The following is a 20,424-nucleotide window of genomic DNA, read 5'->3' on the forward strand; positions in this document are numbered from 1 at the left end:
ATTTTCATGACTATGAAAATTGTACATTCACACTGAAGGCATCAAAACTATGAATTAACCCATGTGGAATTATATACTTAACAAAAAAGTGTGAAAACTGAAAATGTGTCTTGTATTCTAGGTTCTTCAAAGTAGCCACCTTTTGCTTTGATGACTGCTTTGCACAAGCTTGGCATTCTCTTGATGAGCTTCAAGAGGTAGTCATTGGGAATGGTTTTCACTACACAGGTGTGCCCTATCAGGTTTAATAAGTGGGATTTCTTGCCTTATAAATGGGGTTGAGACCATAAGTTGTGTTGTGCAGAAGTCTGATGGATACACAGCTGATAGTCCTACTGAATAGACTGTTAGAATTTGTATTATGGCAAGAAAAAAGCAGCTAAGTAAAGAAAAACGAGAGGCCATCATTAGGGTTGAGCGACCTTTACATTTATAGGATCGGGTCGGGTTTCACGAAACGCGACTTTTTCAAAAGTCGAGTCGAGTGAAATCGGCCGATCCTATAAAAAAGTCGGGGTCGGGGTCGGCCGAAACTCGAAACCCAATGCAGTGCATTGGGTTTCCAATGGTTCCCAGGGTCTGAAGGAGCGGAAACTCTCCTTCAGGCCCTGGGATCCATATTTAAGTGTAAAATAAAGAATTAAAATAAAAAATATCGCCATACTTACCCTCTGATGCGCCCTGGTACTAAGCGGGAACCTTCCTTCCTTAGAATCAGCCTTCCAGGACCTTGCGGTGACGTCGCGGTGACGTCGCGGCTTGTGATTGGTCGCACGGCCGCCCATGTGACCGCTCGCGCGACCAATCACAAGCCGCGACGTCACCGTGACGACACCGAAGGTCCTGGAAGGGCTGATTCTTAGGAAGGAAGGCTGCCGGAAAGAAGCCGAGGGTGAGTATATTCCTATTAGGTACATACTCACCCTCGGACGCGCCCTGCTTCTTTCCGGCAGCCTTCCTTCCTAAGAATCAGCCCTTCCAGGACCCTCAGTGACGTCACGGTGACGTCGCGGCTTGTGATTGGTCGCGCGAGCGGGCACATGGGCGGCCGCGCGACCAATCACAAGCCGCGACGTCACCGCAACGTCACCGCAAGGTCCTGGAAGGCTGATTCTAAGGAAGGAAGGTTCCCGCTTAGTACCAGGGCGCATCAGATGGTAAGTATAGCGATATTTTTTATTTTAATTCTTTATTTTACACTTAAATCTGAATTCCGATACTAATTCCCGATATCTTAAACATATCGGGAATCGGTATCGGAATTCCGATTCCAGATTCAGAAGATCGCCGACTTCATGGCCGACCCCACACAGGGGTCGGGTTTCATGAAACCCGACTTTGCCAAAAGTCGTCGACTTCTGAAAATTGCCGACCCGTTTCGCTCAACCCTAGCCATCATTACTTTAAGAAATGAAGGTCAGTCAGTCCGTAAAATTGGGCAAACTTTGAAAGTGTCCCCAAGTGCAGTGGCAAAAACCATCAAGCGCTACAAAAAAACTGGCTCACATGAGGACCGCCCCAGGAAAGAAGACCAAGAGTCACCTCTGCTTCTGAGGATAAGTTTATCCGAGTCACCAGCCTCAGAAATCGCAGGTTAACAGCAGCTCAGATTAGAGACCAGGTCAATGCCACACAGAATTCTAGCAGCAGACACATCTCTACAACAACTGTTAAGAGGAGATTTTGTGCAGCGGGCCTTCATGGTAAAATAGCTGCTAGGAAAGCTTGGACAGGCAACAAGCAGAAGAGACTTGTTTGGGCTAAAGAACACAAGGAATGCACATTAGTCCAGTGGAAATCTGTGCTTTGGTTTGATGAGTCCAAATTTGAGATCTTTGGTTCCAACCACTGTGTCTTTATGCGACGCAGAAAAGGTGAACGGATGGACTCTACATGCCCGGTTCCCACCGGGAAGCATGGAGGAGGAGGTGTGATTGTGTGAGTGTCCTTTGCTGGTGACACTGTTGGGGATTTATTCAAAATTGAAGGCATACTGAACCAGCATGGCTACCACAGCATCTTCCGGTTTGCGTTTAGTTGGCCCATCATTTATTTTTCAACAGGACAAGGACCCCAAACACACCTCCAGTCTGTGTAAGGGCTATTTGACCAAGAAGGAGAGTGGTGGGGTGCTACGCCAGATGACCTGGTCTCCACAGTCACCAGACCTAAACCCAATCAAGATGGTTTGGGGTGAGCTAGACCGCAGAGTGAATGCAAAAGGGTCAACAAGTGCTAAGCATCTCTGGGACCTCCTTCAAGATTGTTGGAAGACCATTCCCGGTGACTACCTCTTGAAGCTCATCAAGAGAATGCCAAGAGTGTGCAAAGCAGTCATCAAAGCAAAAGGTGGCTACTTTGAAGAACGTAGAATATAAGACATAATTTCAGTTGTTTCACACTTTTTTGTTAAGTATATAATTCCACATGTGTTAATTCATAGTTTCGATGTCTTCAGTGTGAATGTACAATTTTCATAGTCATGAAAATACAGAAAAATCTTTAAATGAGAAGGTTTGTCCAAACTTTTGGTCTGTACTGTATATATATATACACACTGCTAAAAAAAAAATAAAGGGAACACTAAAATACCACATCCTAGATATCATTGAATGAAATATTTCAGTTGCAAATCTTTATTCATTACATAGTGGAATGTGTTAAGAACAATAAAATATAAAAATGATCAATGTAAATCAAAATGAATATCCCATGGAGGTCTGGATTTGGTATGATACTCAAAATCAAAGTGGAAAATCAAATTACAGGCTGATCCAACTTCAGTGGAAATACCTCAAGACAAGGAAATGATCAGTTGTGTGTGTGTGTGTGTGTTGCCTCCATGTGCCTGCATGACCTCCCTACAACACCTGGGCATGCTCCTGATGAGGTGGCAGATGGTCTCCTGAGGGATCTCCTCCCAGACCTGGACTAAAGCATCCGCCAACTCCTGGACAGTCTGTGGTGCAACGTGACGATGGTGGATGGTGCGAGACGTGATGTCCCAGATGTGTTCATTCGGATTAAGGTCTGGGGAACAGGCAGGCCAGTCCATAGCTTCAGGCCAATAAGTAAGAAAATAGGAGCGCACTTACCCAAGTGGAATGGAAATCACTTTATTTGGACATGTAATAAAAACGGCAGGGAGAGAGGAAGAAAGCCACAGACAACGGCCGTTTCGTGCTGCACGGAACTTCAACGGGTCCTCAGGCTTAATGGATTAGGGGAGGGTTTTATAGACCCACCTGAGCCACCAAAGCTCCTCCCCTTAAATCTTCAAAACATAAACATAGTTAATTAAAAACAACGAGTGCAATTTAAAAACAAACTTTGTGAACAAGACATTAAGCAGATTAGACATAACAGATAATTTACAAAAAGACCGACATGTCTACTTTTTCATTAAGACCGAACGGGCCCGCTGCGTCTGTGCGCAGAATCCACCTAGCTTCTCTGCGTAGCAGGAGGCGGCACAAATCGCCTCCTTCCTGTGGCAGCGAAACCCGTTCCAAGCCGGCGAATTTTAACACCTGGACATTCCCCCCATGGTGAGTGCGAACATGTTCTATCAACCTTGGGGCTCCCTTACCTGTTCTCACCGAATTGAAATGCTCTCTGATGCGGACAAAAAGGGGGCGGATTGTTTTGCCAATGTAGAAATTTCTGCATGGGCAAAAAAGAATATATACAATATGGGTGGTTCTACAAGATATAAAATCCTGTACAGTATGTTCTATATGGCCCACTCTGACTTTTTTACCAGTATGGTGATATATACAGAAATTACAGCTGCCGCATTTAAAATTACCTTTTGGGACGCTATCCACTAACCAATCATTTCTATTCGTCACAAAACGGTTACAAACCAAATTGTCTCTGATGTTCTGACTATGGCGGGTAGCAAACAGGGGTCCCCTATCTACCACCTCTTTCAAGTAGTTATCTTGTCGTAGAAATACAAAATAAAATAAATTAACTTCCCTTTCTGCGGCCATGAACAATTTATGTTCTAACGTCTTAGTGCTGAGAGAAAAAACGTTGTCATGCAGTCCACATTCTGAAAAATAAGAATCCATCAACGATAAAGGTATCTCTACGGAAGTCCATCGCAAACCTTCCGCTTCAAATTCCCTATTACACTACAAGAGTGCCCATCCCTCGTACACAAAACGTTCTCTCCCGTATAGTCAATTCCTCAGAGTTAAGAGGATCAACAGTGATCCACAGGGTTTTGCTCGGCAGTCAGCGGAATTATTCGACAGATTCAAAAAACGTGAGTACCCCCCTAATGTACTAAAAAATGCCTATGATAAGGCGGTCGCAACAGATATTTCTATTATCCCCCAAAAGAAACATGAGAAAAAATTTGTTTTCAGCTTTAAATTTGGCCCGCTGGACAACCACATCAGAGCTGTTATTCGAAAAAACTGGCAAATTCTACGACAAGATAACGACTTGAAAGAGGTAGTAGATAGGGGACCCCTGTTTGCTACCCGCCGTAGTCAGAACATCAGAGACAATTTGGTTCGTAACCGTTTTGTGACGAATAGAAACGATTGGTTAGCGGATAGCTTCCCAAAAGGTAATTTTAAATGCGGCAGCTGTAATTTCTGTATATATCACCATACTGGTAAAAAAGTCAGAGTGGGCCATATAGAACATACTGTACAGGATTTTATATCTTGTAGAACCACCCATATTGTATATATTCTTTTTTGCCCATGCAGAAATTTCTACATTGGCAAAACAATCCGCCCCCTTTTTGTCCGCATCAGAGAGCATTTCAATTCGGTGAGAACAGGTAAGGGAGCCCCAAGGTTGATAGAACATGTTCGCACTCACCATGGGGGGAATGTCCAGGTGTTAAAATTCGCCGGCTTGGAACGGGTTTCGCTGCCACAGGAAGGAGGCGATTTGTGCCGCCTCCTGCTACGCAGAGAAGCTAGGTGGATTCTGCGCACAGACGCAGCGGGCCCGTTCGGTCTTAATGAAAAAGTAGACATGTCGGTCTTTTTGTAAATTATCTGTTATGTCTAATCTGCTTAATGTCTTGTTCACAGAGTTTGTTTTTAAATTGCACTCGTTTTTAATTAACTATGTTTATGTTTTGAAGATTTAAGGGGAGGAGGTTTGGTGGCTCAGGTGGGTCTATAAAACCCTCCCCTAATCCATTAAGCCTGAGGACCCGTTGAAGTGCCGTGCAGCACGAAACGGCCGTTGTCCGTGGCTTTCTTCATCTCTCCCTGCCGTTTTTATTACATGTCCAAATAAAGTGATTTCCATTCCACTTGGGTAAGTGCGCTCCTATTTTCTTACTTATTGGCCTGATTTCGTCTGTTTTTCCTGGAGGCAGCACCCCATTCACAGTGTGGAGGAGACATATAGCTGACGCAACCTATTGGATGTCGGGTTGAACGTTTGTGGTGTTTATTTCACCAACAGTGCGGCTGTGCTTTTCTCATCTATATTTGGACTTTGTTATTGACAGTCCATAGCTTCAATGCCTTCATCTTGCAGGAACTGCTTATACACTCCAGCCACATGAGGTCTGGCATTGTCCTGCATTAGAAGGAACCCAGGGCCAACCGCACTAGCATATGGTCTCACAAGGGGTCTGTGGATCTCATCTCGATACCTAATGGCAGTCAGGCTACCTCTGGTGAGCACATGGAGGGCTGTGCGGCCCTCCAAAGAAATGCCACCCCACACCATTACTGACCCACTGCCAAACCGGCCATGATGAAGGATGTTACAGGCAGCAGATCGCTCTCCATGGCATTTCCAGACTCGGTCATGTCTGTCACATGTGTTTAGTGTGAACCTGCTTTCATCTGTGAAGAGCACAGGGCGCCAGTGGTGAATTTGCCAATCCTGGTGTTCTGTGGCAAATGCCAATCGTCCTGCACTGTGTTGGGCTGTGAACACAACCCCCATCTGTGGACGTCGGACACTCAAACCATCCTCATGGAGTCGGTTTCTAACTGTTTGTGCAGACACATGCACATTTGTGGCCTGCTGGAGGTCATTTTGCAGGGCTCTGGCAGTGCTCCTCCTGTTCTTCCTTGCACAAAGACTGAGGTAGTGGTCCTGCTGCTGGGTTGTTGCCCTCCTACGGCCCCCTCCACATCTCCTGGTTTGCTGGCCTGTTTCCTGGTAGTGCCTCCAGCCTCTGGACACTACTCTGACAGACACAGCAAACCTTCTTGCCACAGCATGCATTCATGTGCCATCCTGGATGAGCTGCACTACCTGAGCCACTTGTGTGGGTTGTAGAGTCCGTCTCATGCCACCACGTGTGTGAATGCACAACCAACATTCAAAAGTGACCAAAACATCAGCCAGAAAGCATTGGTACTGAGTAGTGATGAGCGAGCACTAAATGCCCGGGTGCTCGTTGCTCGGGTCAAGCAGATTGGAATACTCGGGTACTCAGACAGAACAATGAGCCCAATGTAAGTCTATGGGAGACCCGAGTATTTTTACTGCAATCCCCCCAGGGGTCCTTTTAAGGTCTAAAAATGATGGAAACACTGCTCAAATGACACAGGGACATCATGGGGATCGCACCTGGAAGCATTCCTGACTCCTAGTTCACAGCTATAAACTTTTTTTTCCAAGATTCATACCATTTTTCCCGGTGCAGCAAAAAACACACTAAAATGAAACCATTTTACAGGGAAATATGTTAAGTTACATCCTTTGCAGGTTAATGACTTGCCTGTAGGGCCAAATTATTAACCCCAGACCAAAATGTTCCTCCCCCACTTGGGCTTAGTTCAGACGCAGCGTTTTTGAAGCGTTTTTCATATTTAACATTGCTTTCAACCACTACAAATGCATTCACTGTGAAATGTCATTGCAACATTTAACAACCCTTGCTGGCCATGTGGTGTGTGACACATAAGCAGACCTATCTTGTTTCATGTACAATGGAGGGACTCTTAAAGTCACAGAGCCTATTTTTACTGGTGCATCAGGCGGCATTAATCTTCTTAAAGGGCCATTATTAAACAGTGGGTCTCCTAAACTGTTGTAATTCTTGGCAGCCCATCCACTCACAGCATAGGCTACGATGCCCCACAATACCCCTTTCATAAGATGTCCAGGAGGGACTCCTGAAAAAGTGTTGCATTGAATGCAAGGCCTGCCCTGCTACCAATTCATATGCACCCCAATAAGCCTTTGAACCCACATACTAGATGGGCCCATGTAAATTCACTTCACAATATTCTTTTTGTACTCCCGTACTCCTTTGTTTTGCACATTGGCAGCAAGGCCAGCCCTGCTGCGTAGTCATATGCACCCTATTACGCCTTGGAACCCACATACTGGATGGGCCCATGAAAATTCACTTCACAATATGCATTTTGTACTCCCGTACTCCATTGTTTTACACATTGGCAGCAAGGCCAGCCCTGCTGCATAGTCAGTCATATGCACTCCTTTATGCCTTGGAACCCACATACTGGATGGGCCCATGAAAATCTACTTCACAATACGCATTTTGTATTCCCGTACTCCTTTGTTTTACACATTAGCAGGAAGACCAGCCCTGCTGCATAGTCAGTCATATGCACCCTATTACGCCTTGGAACCCACATACTGGATGGGCCCATGAAAATCCACTTCACAATATGTATTTTGTACTCCCGTACTCCTTTTTTTTACACACTGGCAGCAAGGCCAGACCTGCTGCATAGTCAGTCATATGCACCCCATTACGCCTTTGAACCCACATACTGGATGGGCCCATGAAAATCCACTTGTATTTTTTAATGGTATGATGGTTCCCTCTTTGCAGAATTATTTACAGGAGAATTTGGTAATTTTATTTGCTATGTTTTAACACTAAGGTACAGACACGGCTTTAAAGAAGGCTAATACTTGCAATACAATGCAATTTTATTGCAAAATACAAAATTCAAGGATTAGTATGATTGAATAGTATGAGTGCATACATACAAAGGTTAATAAGTACATATAAGGATTAAATACATATGATTACGTATATATAAAGATTAACTACATACGGTATACTTACATCATCAACAAGAGGCTTTTAAACATCATCTGTCCCGAATATCAGAGAAGCAACACAAAGACAGAGAACCCCTGGGAGATTGCCTACACTGCATGGGCGTTCCAAATTATGCAGGTATGAGCACACTGTACATGTACAGGTACCCCAGTTTTGGCATCTGTCTTAGTCATGTTTCTCTGGTCTTATATAGTGATTTACACTATGTAGTAACTCAAGTTTCACCCAGCCCTAAAAGTGGCCAGCTTTCAAGGTTGTATGAAACTGAGATATCATGGAGTCATCAGACGAGGGGCCATAAACCCCTAGAATATCAAAGCAACAAGGATTTAGATCAAACCACCACAGGCAGAGTTTCAGTAAACCTTACTGTTTTACAATGACAAACAGCAAACATATAGAGGCTTAGACCTGTTTGTGAAGTGAATAAACAAACATTTCTCAAGATTGTGTCACTATGAGCATTGTCTGTCACATCTGTAAATGTTTTACAAGAAATGCAGCTATGTAATTGTCTGAATGCATTCGCTATACAGTATTTTAATCTGGATTCCAAATAGCCATTTGTATATACGCCATTTGTACATTTGATGCAGCCATGGTTATGGCTCTCAAGGAGAGAAACTAATATAGTGGACAAAGAAATATTTGTAATGAACTACTGAACCAAACTAACAGTATTGCTTTATCAAATTTATATGAAGTGTATTGTGTCCAATGTGAGCAACCAGGCAACACAAAAAGGAGCTTTTCAAGTGAGCTCTTTAAGGTACACAAATGTTATGAAGTCTTTGCCAACAAGGATGTGGTTTCACCAGTGGGGGGTACCTTTTTTAAAAATATACTATTGCCATCACAGCCCCCCTTGCTCAAAATTCTGTGGCCTATAACAGTACAGAGCACGTTCACCCAGGTCATGTCGTCGGAGATAAGGAAGAGACATTGCAGGAAACCGAGTTAAGAAGTAGCCCCAATGTAGGGGTGTTGGTCTCTGAGACTTGTAATAGAGTGCATGAGGTGTTGGTCTCTGAGACTTGTAATAGAGTGCATGAGCTGACAAACAATTCCCCAATGGGGGCATATTTTTTAATAAATAAACTAATGCCAGTGGGGGGTACCTTTTTTAAAAATATACTATTGCCATCACAACCCCCTTGCTCAAATTTCAGTGGCCTATAACAGTACAGAGCACGTTAACCCTGGTGATCTAGTGGCAGGTAAGGAAGAGACATTGCAGGAAACCGAGTTAACAAATAGACCCAATGTAGGGGTGTGGGTCTCAGACTTGTAATGGAGGGCATGAGTTGACAAACAATTCCCCAATGGGGGGATCCTTTTTTAATAAATAAAATAATGCCATCACAGCTCCCTTGCCCAAAATTCACTATAACAGTACTGAGCACATTCACCCTGGTCATCTAGTGGTTCTGGATGATGAGGATAAGGAGGAGGATAAGAACAAACAGACCAAATCTGGAAGCGCACACCCATGTGTGGTTGTGAAGAGGTGCACGAGAATACACCTCCCCAAAACAGAGAATGTATTTGAGGTTATGTTTCACTGTTTTCACTTGATGGTGTGCAGAAGTCTTTTCCAATCCAGCCCTTACTCATTTTTATAAGAGTCAGCCTGTCAGCACTTTCAGTTGACAGGCAGATGCGCTTATCTGTTATAATTCCAACAGCGGCACTAAAAAACCCGCTCTGACAGAACTCTAGCAGCAGGGCAGGCCAAGACCTCCAAGGCATAGAGAGCCAGTTCATGCCACGTGTCCAGCTTGGATACCCAATAATTAAAAGGCAGATAGAAATCATGGAGGATTTTGTACGATCTGCAAGGTACTCCCTCACCATCTTCCCAAACATTGGACTTCTTGTGACAGCACCCATTGCCTCTGTGCCGTCACGATGGGAGGGTCTGAGAAAACTGTCCCAGAACTTTGCCATTGTTACCCTGCCTGAGCTGGATTGTACTTCTGTCTCTCTCGCTTGGGCTCCTTGGTTGTACAACAAACTCTGAAGTTTGCTGCCAGTGTTCTCACATGGGAATTTTCTAAGTAACTCCGCTACAAGGGCCATCTGGTACTGCAGCATTTTAGTACACCTCTCTGCCACTGGCAGAAGAGAATGAAAGTTCTCCTTGTAGCGTGGGTCTAGAAGTGTCACCAACCAGTAATGAGTGTCACCCAAAATTTTTATAATGCGAGGGTCATGTGAAACGCAGCACAACATAAAGTCAGCCATGCGTGCCAGACTGCTAATAGGCAAGACTTCTGTGTCCTCACCAACAGGACGGCTGACCATGATGTCCTTCTCCTCCTCATCATCCCTGTCCTCAGGCCATCCCTGCTGAACAGATGGTATGACAGCTGTGCTTGTAGTACGAAATATAGCGCATGAAAGTAGCTCCTGTTCTTCCTCCTCCTCCTCATTGACTACCAATCCACGTTGAGAAGACATGAGGCTGGGCTGTAATCCCCCTGTTTGGTTCCTTGCTCCATGTCCTCGTGCTCTGCCTGCAATGCATCCTCTTTAATTGTGAGCAGAGAGATTTTCAGAATGCTGAGAGGCGGGATGGTGAGGCTAATTATGGTGTCATCGCCGCTCACCATCTGGGTGCAGTCTTCAAAGTTTTGGAGGATGGTACATATGTCTGACATCCATGTCCACTCCTGAGGTCTTATGTGTGGAGTCTGAACTGAATATCGATGGCCTTGTTGATGTTGGTAGTCAACAACTGCCCTTTTCTGCTCACAAATCCTTTCCAACATATGCAGCGTAGAGTTCCAGCGTGTGAGACATCAAACACCAGTCGGTAAGATGGAAGCTACAAACGCTGCTGAAACACGGCAAGGGTGGCTGAAGCTGTAGCTGACTTTTTAAAATGGGCAGACAGACGGCGTACTTTCACTAGCAGATCCGGCAGCTCTGGGTAGCTTTTCAGAAAACATTGAACCACAAGGTTAAGCACATGGGCCAAGCAAAGTACGTATGTGAGCTCACCTTGCCTCAGAGCCGCCACCAGGTTCCGGTCATTGTCACACATGACCTGGCTGTAGGTTCAGTGGTGTCATCTAAATATCTGACTGCTCTTTCAACGATGTCCACAACTCTTCTGCATTGAGCAGGTTTGTCACCTATGCAGATTAGCTTCAGCACAGCCTGTTGCCGCTTGGCTGAGGCAGTGCTGCAGTGCTTCCAGCTTCTGATTGATGTGCTGATTTCAAAGATGGAGGATGAAGAGGAGGAGGAGGTGCAGGAGTTGTAGACTGTGGGGGCAACCCTGATTGACGTAGGGCCAGCAATCCTCGGCGTGGGGAGGATGTGTTCCATCCCAAGGTCTGACTGGGTCCCAGCTTCCACTATGTAAACTCAGTGTGCCGTCAGTGAGATGTACCATCCCTGCCCACAAGCACTTGTCCGTGGTTAGGTGCACTTTACCTGTAACAGCATTGTTGAGGGCACGGGTAATGTTGTGGGACACATCCTGGTGTAATGCCGGTATGGCACACCGGGAGAAATAGTGGCGACTGGGGACCGAGTACCTTGGGACGGTCACTGCCATCAGGTTGCAGAAAGCTTCTGTCTCAGTGAGCCTAAAAGGCAACATTTCTAGTGCAAGCAGAAGAGAAATGTTAGAATTTAGGACTGTGGCCTGTGGGGCATTGGCTGGGTATTTCTGCTTGCGTTCCAAAGACTGGGGTATAGACAACTGAAGGCTGTGCTGGGACAAGGACGTGGACAGGCTTGATGATGGTGCTGCTTGACTGTGGGCAACAACAGGTGCAGGGCTAGAGGCATCTTCACATGCACGGTGGACTGGGGATTGGCTTCGCCTTCTATGCAAAACAGTGGAAGATGCAGTGGTGTCACCTGCAGACAGTGTTCCTGGAGCCTGGGGTTCGGCCCACAAAGTTGGGTGCTTTGCTGCCATGTGCCTGATCATGCTGGTGGTGGTCAGGCTGGTTGTTTTGCCTTCCCTGCTGATGTGGGCATGGCAGGTGCTGCAAATGGCCTGTTTGGGATTATCGTCAGAGTCTTTAAAAAAATAACCATACTCGGGAAGATCTAACAGTTGGAATGGCAACTTCCCTCATGTTTGTTTTACGGGGAACGGATGCACGCCTTCTGTCTGTGGCCACCACACTGCTTCTTCCTGCCTGTTGGGGGAGATATGCCTCCTTCCCCATGTGTGCTGCTGCCCTCGCTCTGCATGTCCTCCTGCCAGGTTAGGTCAGTCACTATGTAATCCACCACCTCATGTTCCACATCCGCACCCTGCTCCTCCACCTGACTTTCTGGCAATTGTGTCTCATCATCGTCCACCTCTTGTAACCCTTTCCCACCTTTGTCATCATGTGACAGTGGCTGGTTAAAGCTTTGGGCATCTCATCTGGCCCCACTTCAAGTTGAGCTGCTGAGAGTCCGGAATCTTGAAATTGAAAACTGAGCAGCTCTTCAGAGTGTCCAAGTGTGGCATCAGTTGGCTCAGGGCACTGGGCATGGTGGGAGGAAGGAGGATCAGGGTGAGGAATATCTGGGCCACACTCACGGCTACTCAGACTTGACCATGTGGAAGACAAGGTGGTGGTGGCCAAGTGACTGGAAGCATTATCCGCTATCCAACCAACAACCCTTTCACACTGCTATGGCTTCAATTGTGGTGTGCTGCGGTCCCCTAGAAACTGGGACAAGAAGGTCAAGCGAGAAGATGTGGGTCTTTGTTGTGGCCCACTTTCACCTTGGCCACGGCCTCGTCCTCTGCATGCACCATCAGCATCACGTCCACTTCCCCGTCCCTTGCCCTGCCCATTTTAAATGGACTACTGCACTATTTCTAAAGCTCAACACTAATGTATTTAGTTGGCGATAAATTATATCTGATCAGTATGCCTGCAAAGCTACGATTTTTCAAACACAAACACCAGGCCTCAGCCTGACATAACAGACTGTATTAAATTTTGTTTAGGGTTTTGTAGAATTTTTTTAATGCAAAATAGTGCCGTATATAAGTAGAGTAACAGACAGCAAAAACAGTGGAAAACCGGACTAAAATGCCCAAACTTGGAGCACGCAGATATATGAGGCCTGTCACGGAAATACAACACTGCCAAATATGTGGTCTGTATTTTTTAAATCCAAAGTAGTGCTGTACAAAAGTAGAGTCACAGACAGCAAAAACAGTGGAAAACCTGCCTAAAATGCCCAAACTTTGAGCACACAGATTTATGAGGCCTTTTTTGTTTTTTTGGTGAATTTAAAACCAAAGAAAAAAAAAAAGAGTGGCACAAGGCTACCACACAGAACTATGCTACTGCGGAAATTTGATTTTTCAAAAACAGATACACCAGGACTCAGTCTGACTTAACAGACTGTACTAATGTGTTTTTTGCTTTTTGGTGAATGTAAACAAAAAAAATTTGACCAAGGCTAGCACATAGGACTATGCTATGTATGCCTGTGGAAATATGGTATTTCAAAAACAAATACAATAGGACTCAGCCTGACATAACAGACTATATTAACTTTTGTTTTAGGGTTTTGTATAATTTAAAAAAAAAACGAACAAGGCTAGCAGACAGAACTATGAAAGTTATGCCTGTCAAGCTACGATTTTTCCACCACAACAGGCCTCAGTCTGAAATAACAGGCTGTATTAATTTTTTGGGGGGGGTTTGTAGAATTTATTTAAATGCAAAATAGTGTTGTATATAAGTAGAGTCACAGACAGGAAAAAAAATGGACTAATGGCCTAAAATGCCCAGACTTGAAGCATGCAGATATATGAGGCCTGTCACACTGACAAATATGTGGCCTCTATTTTTTAAATGCAAAATAGTGCTGCATGTAAGTAGAGTAACAGACAGGAAAAACTGTTGAAAACTGGCCTAAAATGCCCAAACTTTGAGCACGCAGATATACGAGGCCTGTCATGGAAATACCACACTAACAAATATGTGGCCTCTATTTTTTATGCAAAATTGTGCTGTATATAAGTAGAGTAACAGACTGTAAAAAACTGGACTAATGGCCTAAAATGCCCAAACTTGGAGCAGGCAGATATGAGGCCTGTCAAAGAAATACCACACTGCCAAATATGTGGCCTGTATTTTTTTTAAATGCAAAATAGTGCTGTATATACAGTAAGTAGAGTAACAGACACCAAAACAGTGGAAAACCAGCCTAAAATGTCCAAACTTGGAGCACGCAGATATATGAGGCCTGTCACGGGAATACAACACTGCCAAATATGTGGCCTGTATTTTTTTAAATGCAAAATAAAAAAAATAAAGAAATCGCATCCTTGCATTGCACACAGATGATGTACGGATCACTGTTTGGGAACATTTCTACGAATCTTGGCTGCAAAAAACGGACCGTATTTTTATACGTTGTGTGTGACACCGGCCTTACCCAGAGACCAAATATGACGTGGCTGTTGTCAGCGATCTGAACACTATTGATTTGGAGTCTATAGCCAGGTGTCACAGTTATGAAAAAATATGCATATTCTTCCCCTATTAGTCTTGAAGTTGAAAATTTATGTCCCATCACTATCAAATCCATACAAACCCCAATATTCATAACTTTCCATCAGAGACCCTAAGTCTGGAGGAAGTTCTTTTATCAAAGCAGCTTCATTCTAGAAAGAGCCCCCTGCCCCTCCTATATAACAAATGCCAAACTTCATCACAAAAGGCATCCTGTCTTAATTACCTGTCCACACCAGGGAGTCTGGGCTACAAAATGAATTTTAATTAGATTTGCAATTTTCTAGCTATACATAATTTCCTACTTCCCTATGTCCATTGTGCAATTCTACAACAAGGATGTTTAGAATGTAAGCTCTTTTTCCCTATTGGAAATCTGTGTTAAAGTGGAGGACGGACAGGGGTGAATGACCCTTCACTAGAGTGGCTTTAGGGATCTTAATAGTTTCTAGCCAGTGTTGGCTTTGCATTAAACATACCTTTAGGAATTATTGACAAAAAGTTCAAACTCAGACAATACCATGCTTTCCCACATAGTTTTGGTAGACTTTATGTAATTTTTGACAAGCCATAGCCAGACATTGTTTTTTGTTTGTTTGTAAGAAAAGGCTTACATCTTGCCACCTTACTTCACAGACAAATGAAGAATAAGGGAGATTATTGTCACATGCAGTATGCAACCAGTACTCGCCATAAATTCATACAGCACCTTTAATGTTGCTGTAGGTCTCATGGCAGCATACCAAAACATTTTTCTTCTTGTCTTTTAATACACTTTTGAGGGACGTCTGGTTCAAGGTAATGTCACCATCCTCACAGTGCTCCATGGTATATCGCAGAGGTGCACAACATGTTTTTGCCTAAATGCCACTTTGCCATACTGAAGCAAAATTTTTTAAAAGAGTACTTCACTACTTACATGAATACATCAGCAGAAACACCATAAGTATATTAATACATCACAACAACCAAGTTTTGAATATTTGAGGAGGATTTGGAAAGTTTCTGCTCCAAAAAAAATCAGTGTGAATACATTCTCACTTAAACTGAGTTTTTGGAGCAGAAACTGTGCAAATTTTCCTCGTAATCCCACATTTTTTCAGTTTTGAGGATTTTTTAAGTTTTAACATAGCCAAGAAGCACATTATGGATTGCTACATGTGTACAGGATTAGAACCACCATCAACACATGAGTGTGGAACCAAAACCACCATCGGTATATGAATGCAGCATCAGAACCTCTGGCAGTTTAAAAATGCTGCACCGGAACTACAGTCAGTACATGAATGCAGAGCTATAACCACTAGTGATGAGCGAATATACTCGTTACTCGAGATTTCCCGAGCACGCTCGGGTGTCCTCCAAGTATTTTTTAGTGCTCGGAGTTTTTGTTTTTAGCGCCACAGATGAATGATTTACATCTGTTAGCCAGCATAAGTACATGTGGGAATACCCTAGCAACCAGGCAACCCCCACATGTATTTATGCTGGCTAACAGATGTAAATCATTCAGCTGCGGCGCTAAAAACTAAAAAAACGAGCACTAAAAAATACTCGGAGGACACCTGAGCGTGCTTGGGAAATCTCGAGTAACGAGTATATTCGTTCATCACTAATAACCACCATCAGTACATGAGTGCAGTGTCAGAATCACTATCAGGACATGAACGCAGCTCCAGAACCACCATCAGTATATGAATGCAGCACCAGAACTATCAAAAGTACATGAGAGCAGCACCAGAAATATCATCACTACATGAATGCAGCGTCAGAACCACCATCAGAATATGTATACATCACAAAGCTTAGGCTAGTTTCACACTAGCGTTAACTGCAATACGTCGCAAATGCGTCGTTTTGCCGAAAATACGCATCCAGCAAAAGTTCTTGCTGGATACATTTTTTCGTCATAGACTAACATTAGCGACGCATTTGCGACGCATTGCAAAACGTTGCGTCCGTTTTGCGACGCTTGGGCGTGTGGTTGCGGACCGTCGGGAAAAAAAAACGTTACATGTAACGTTTTTTGCTCCCGACGGTCCGCTTTTTCCGACCGCGCATGCGCGGCCGGAACTCCGCCCCCACCTCCCCGCACTTCCCCGCACCTCACAATGGGGCAGCGGATGCGTGGGAAAAATGCATCCGCTGCCCCCGTTGTGCGGCGGAGACCACGCTAGCGTCGGGAACGTCGGCCCGACGCACAGCGATGGGTTGTTCCCGACGCTAGTGTGAAAGTAGCCTTACACAGCGATCAATTGTAAGGTTAGCCCTGTATACAGTGTAATTGTGTTACTTGAACATACAATCTCAGTATGTCCTTAACAATAATAAGGAGATATTGGGAGTTGTTGTTACCAGCCATCATGAGAGTGTGGACTGTACAAGAACTACAGTACTGATGAGACAGAGTTGCTTTCACAAATATACATTTGCATCCGGTTACCATCCCTTTTTTCTTCATGTAGCACAGATGCCTTGTTGAGATTTCAATCCCACAGCTCATCTTCCTCTTCTTCAGTCTTCAGCAGCACTTCCCGACATGGTGCCCTTACAAGTAAAAGTATCACTATACTGCCCCATAAATAAAAACATCTCCTATCTTGAGGCCCATTATAAATAACTAGATGGTGGCCCGATTCTAACGCATCAGGTATTCTAGAATATGTATGTAGTATATAGCATAGCCCATGTAGTATATAACACAGCCCACGCAGTATATAACATAGCCCACGCAGTATAAAACACAGCCCATGTAGTATATTGCACAGCCACGCAGTATATAACACATCCCACATAGTATATAACACAGCCCACATAGTAAATAGCAGTGTGGGCACCATATGCCTGTTAAAAAAACAATTAAAATAAAAATAGTTATATACTCACCTTCCGGCGGCCCCCGGATCCAGCCCAGGCCTTTAGCGATGCACATAGCAGGGGAGTATATATATATATATATATATATATATATATATATATATATATATATATATATGCAGCGCCCCAGAGTCCTGGTCGTTGCAGTACTGTGGCTCCGCCACTAAGGGGAGCTATGGTACGTCTGATGGCACTGAAGGAGTTCATCTGATCAGGTATCACAAACACCAATACATTTCACAGTCGGGCCTCCGGGGGGAGCTAAGGGTTCTATTCACTAGGCCACTCCCCACCATTGTGGGTAAACTGGGGGTCAGGCAGGAAGTTAGAGGAGAAAGCTGACTGGGTTGGAACCAGGCAACACCTTGTGGCAGAGGGTGTTGTGGGGGAAGATACAGTAGGGTCTCTGTCAGGGGTGGGATCCTGACAGAGGCTTGGCAACTTGAGCGAACGTAACGGGACCGTGCCTGCTCAGGATAGCGGCGGTGCCCAAGGAAGGATCAGAAGCGAGATAGATTGTGCTGAGTGAGAAACGAGATCAAAGCAATAAGGAGAATATACCAGTAGGAGTCGTGCTGTAAGACCGAGGCAACATCCTACTGAGGCGCACTACCGGTGGCCGGAACGCCGAGGGAGTATTATAACATCCAGCTTCAAGCAATACTCTAAACAGCGGCAGGACATTCAGTCTAAGGCGGGCTGTCTCACTTAAATCACCTATGCAGTCTTGGGGGGCAACTTGTGGAGAGGGGCGACTCTAGGGTCCCAGAAGAGTTCCGAGCCTACCCGTCAAACGGGTGCCGTCCCAACCAGAACATCAGGGAGGGACGGAGGATTAGCAGAACATCATCTAATCGAGTTGTGAGGGAACTTAAGAAACAGACACAACAGTTGTGGGGACTTTCTGTAAGCACAGCAGGGAAGGACCACAACACATAGCGCTAGAAGGAAGGCACAGATTTCCACCTGTGAAGAGAACTCTGGAGGTGCCATTGGACCGGCCGGACTTGCGCAGCCTGGTGAACTGTATTCTGGACTGAGGACCCAGAGATCATCAGTAAAGAGGTAAAGAGACTGCAACCTGGTGTCTTCGTTATTTACTGCACCACTAACATTCATCACACCACTTCTATCAGTTACCGTGCGCCCCACGGCAGGGTCACGGACCGGGGCCTAGCCACCGTGACAACCCCAGAGCAGAGACTCAGAGGCCCGGTACCGGGTACCCCTCGGCCCTGCGGCGGTGGGGGCGCTGCAATTTTGGCGTCACGAACAGGATCTACTTAAGCCTGAAGAATCAGGTCATGTGTGCCTTGGAACTGTGATTTGTTGTGCTTGGACTGTACTTTATTACAAGGACTGTGCTGCGCCATTTGCCTCCAAAACCCGCCGCCATTACAGCGCTGAGGAGAGCGCAAGAAGAGAGAAGTGGCGTGGAGTGGGCGTAGACAAGTTGGAGGGCGCGAAGGACGATGGCCGCCCAGTCTAAATATTTCTGTGTCCTGAGGACGTGTCCGTCAACAGCCGAGGCCCGCCTCCTGATCCTGTTTGGAGGGTGGAGACCATGGAGACGGGGCCGCCCACGAAAGAGACCGCGGGAAGAAGACGCTGGGGAAGAGAAAAAGATGGCGACGCCAGGAGCGCCGCATGGGGATGACCTGCCTCAGTTTAGAGCCGCATCACCGGACACAGCCTCGGAGACACCATCGTTGAGGGGCCTGACCCTCACGGAACCACTGATGGGTCGACCCAACTGGCCGCCGTCCGAGGAGTGTGTGGCCGCAGCTGAAGCCCGGCAGATAGCACGCCGTCTGGAGGCGGATGCCCGTGTGCTTGCGCGGCTGGGCCAACCTACGGAGGTCTACCTGTCGGCAGTGTTCCCCGCTCCTCCCAACCCGGCCGCGGCTGAAGGTGCACTGCGGACGCAGGGCCTGAAGATCATGCCAGAGGCCGAACACCTGCGGTGCTTGATGGCTGCATGGCGAGACCGACCACAACCGGCAACCCAGGTTGATCTGACCAACGTCGCAGAGGTCCCATCGTCCCACTGGGGTGTAGTGGTCTCCTTCAACTCCCAACGCGGAAGGGGAGTTATACAGGAGATCGGGGAGCCCTTCCAAGTCCGTGTGGACCGGGAGGAAGTAGAGCCCTGCGGAGGAAGGTTCGCCCGCGACCTGGAGCCAGGTGACGCTGTGACCTACACCAGGTGGAGGAGGGAAACCGGTGACGCCGGCTGGATAGCTCGGGGCGTCCAGCGGTGCGTCACACTCCAAGCCGTTGCCAGAGCATCAGAGGATGAACCTCCTGCTGCAAAAGCCACAGAACCTGTCCCTGCGGAGCGGTGGGGAACCCGGACCCACCATGTACCTTGGGGGCGTGCTGGTTCCTCAGTGAGAAGAACATCCCGGCGAGGGATCCTGTCGTTGCTGGGGCGGGACCCGCTCCTTGAATCGGCAGCACGACCCGTTGGTCTGGTGAGGCCCGGGAGGAAACCACCTTCTGCACCGAAAAATGAGTAAGCAGGAATGCTTTAAAATATGTATATAGTTTCTTAACTGTTTGTTTGTTTCTTGTTATGTTGCTGCTAAACCCGTCCAGGGTTAACTTTTAAAGGGGATCCCTTTGTTGACCCGGGATCCCTATTACTTTTTGGTTGTTTTTTCCACTTTTTGTTTCCTGTTGAAAAGAACTGCCCCAATCATGAACAGTGCATGATACAAACTTTTTGTACATAGTTTGCACCTTATTAAAGGTGCTCCCTACTGGTTTTACTTCAAAAAGGACTCTTTGTGAAGATACCACACTGGAACCTTTGCTGAGTACAGACTGGTAGCTTGAGAAGATATGCTACCTCATAGAGACTTGGTCCCCTCTTAAAGGGGATGTTCATATGTTGCACTTAAGAGAATAGTATTGCTTTAAGACTGAGGGATAGCAATAATGTTTTGATAGAGAGAACGTGATGATAATGTTTGTGTGAGAAAGTTATATGTGGCCAACTAGTTAATTGTAAGGGAA

The sequence above is a fragment of the Ranitomeya variabilis genome, chromosome 5, assembly GCF_051348905.1.
Source record: "Ranitomeya variabilis isolate aRanVar5 chromosome 5, aRanVar5.hap1, whole genome shotgun sequence".
Lineage (NCBI taxonomy): Eukaryota > Metazoa > Chordata > Amphibia > Anura > Dendrobatidae > Ranitomeya > Ranitomeya variabilis.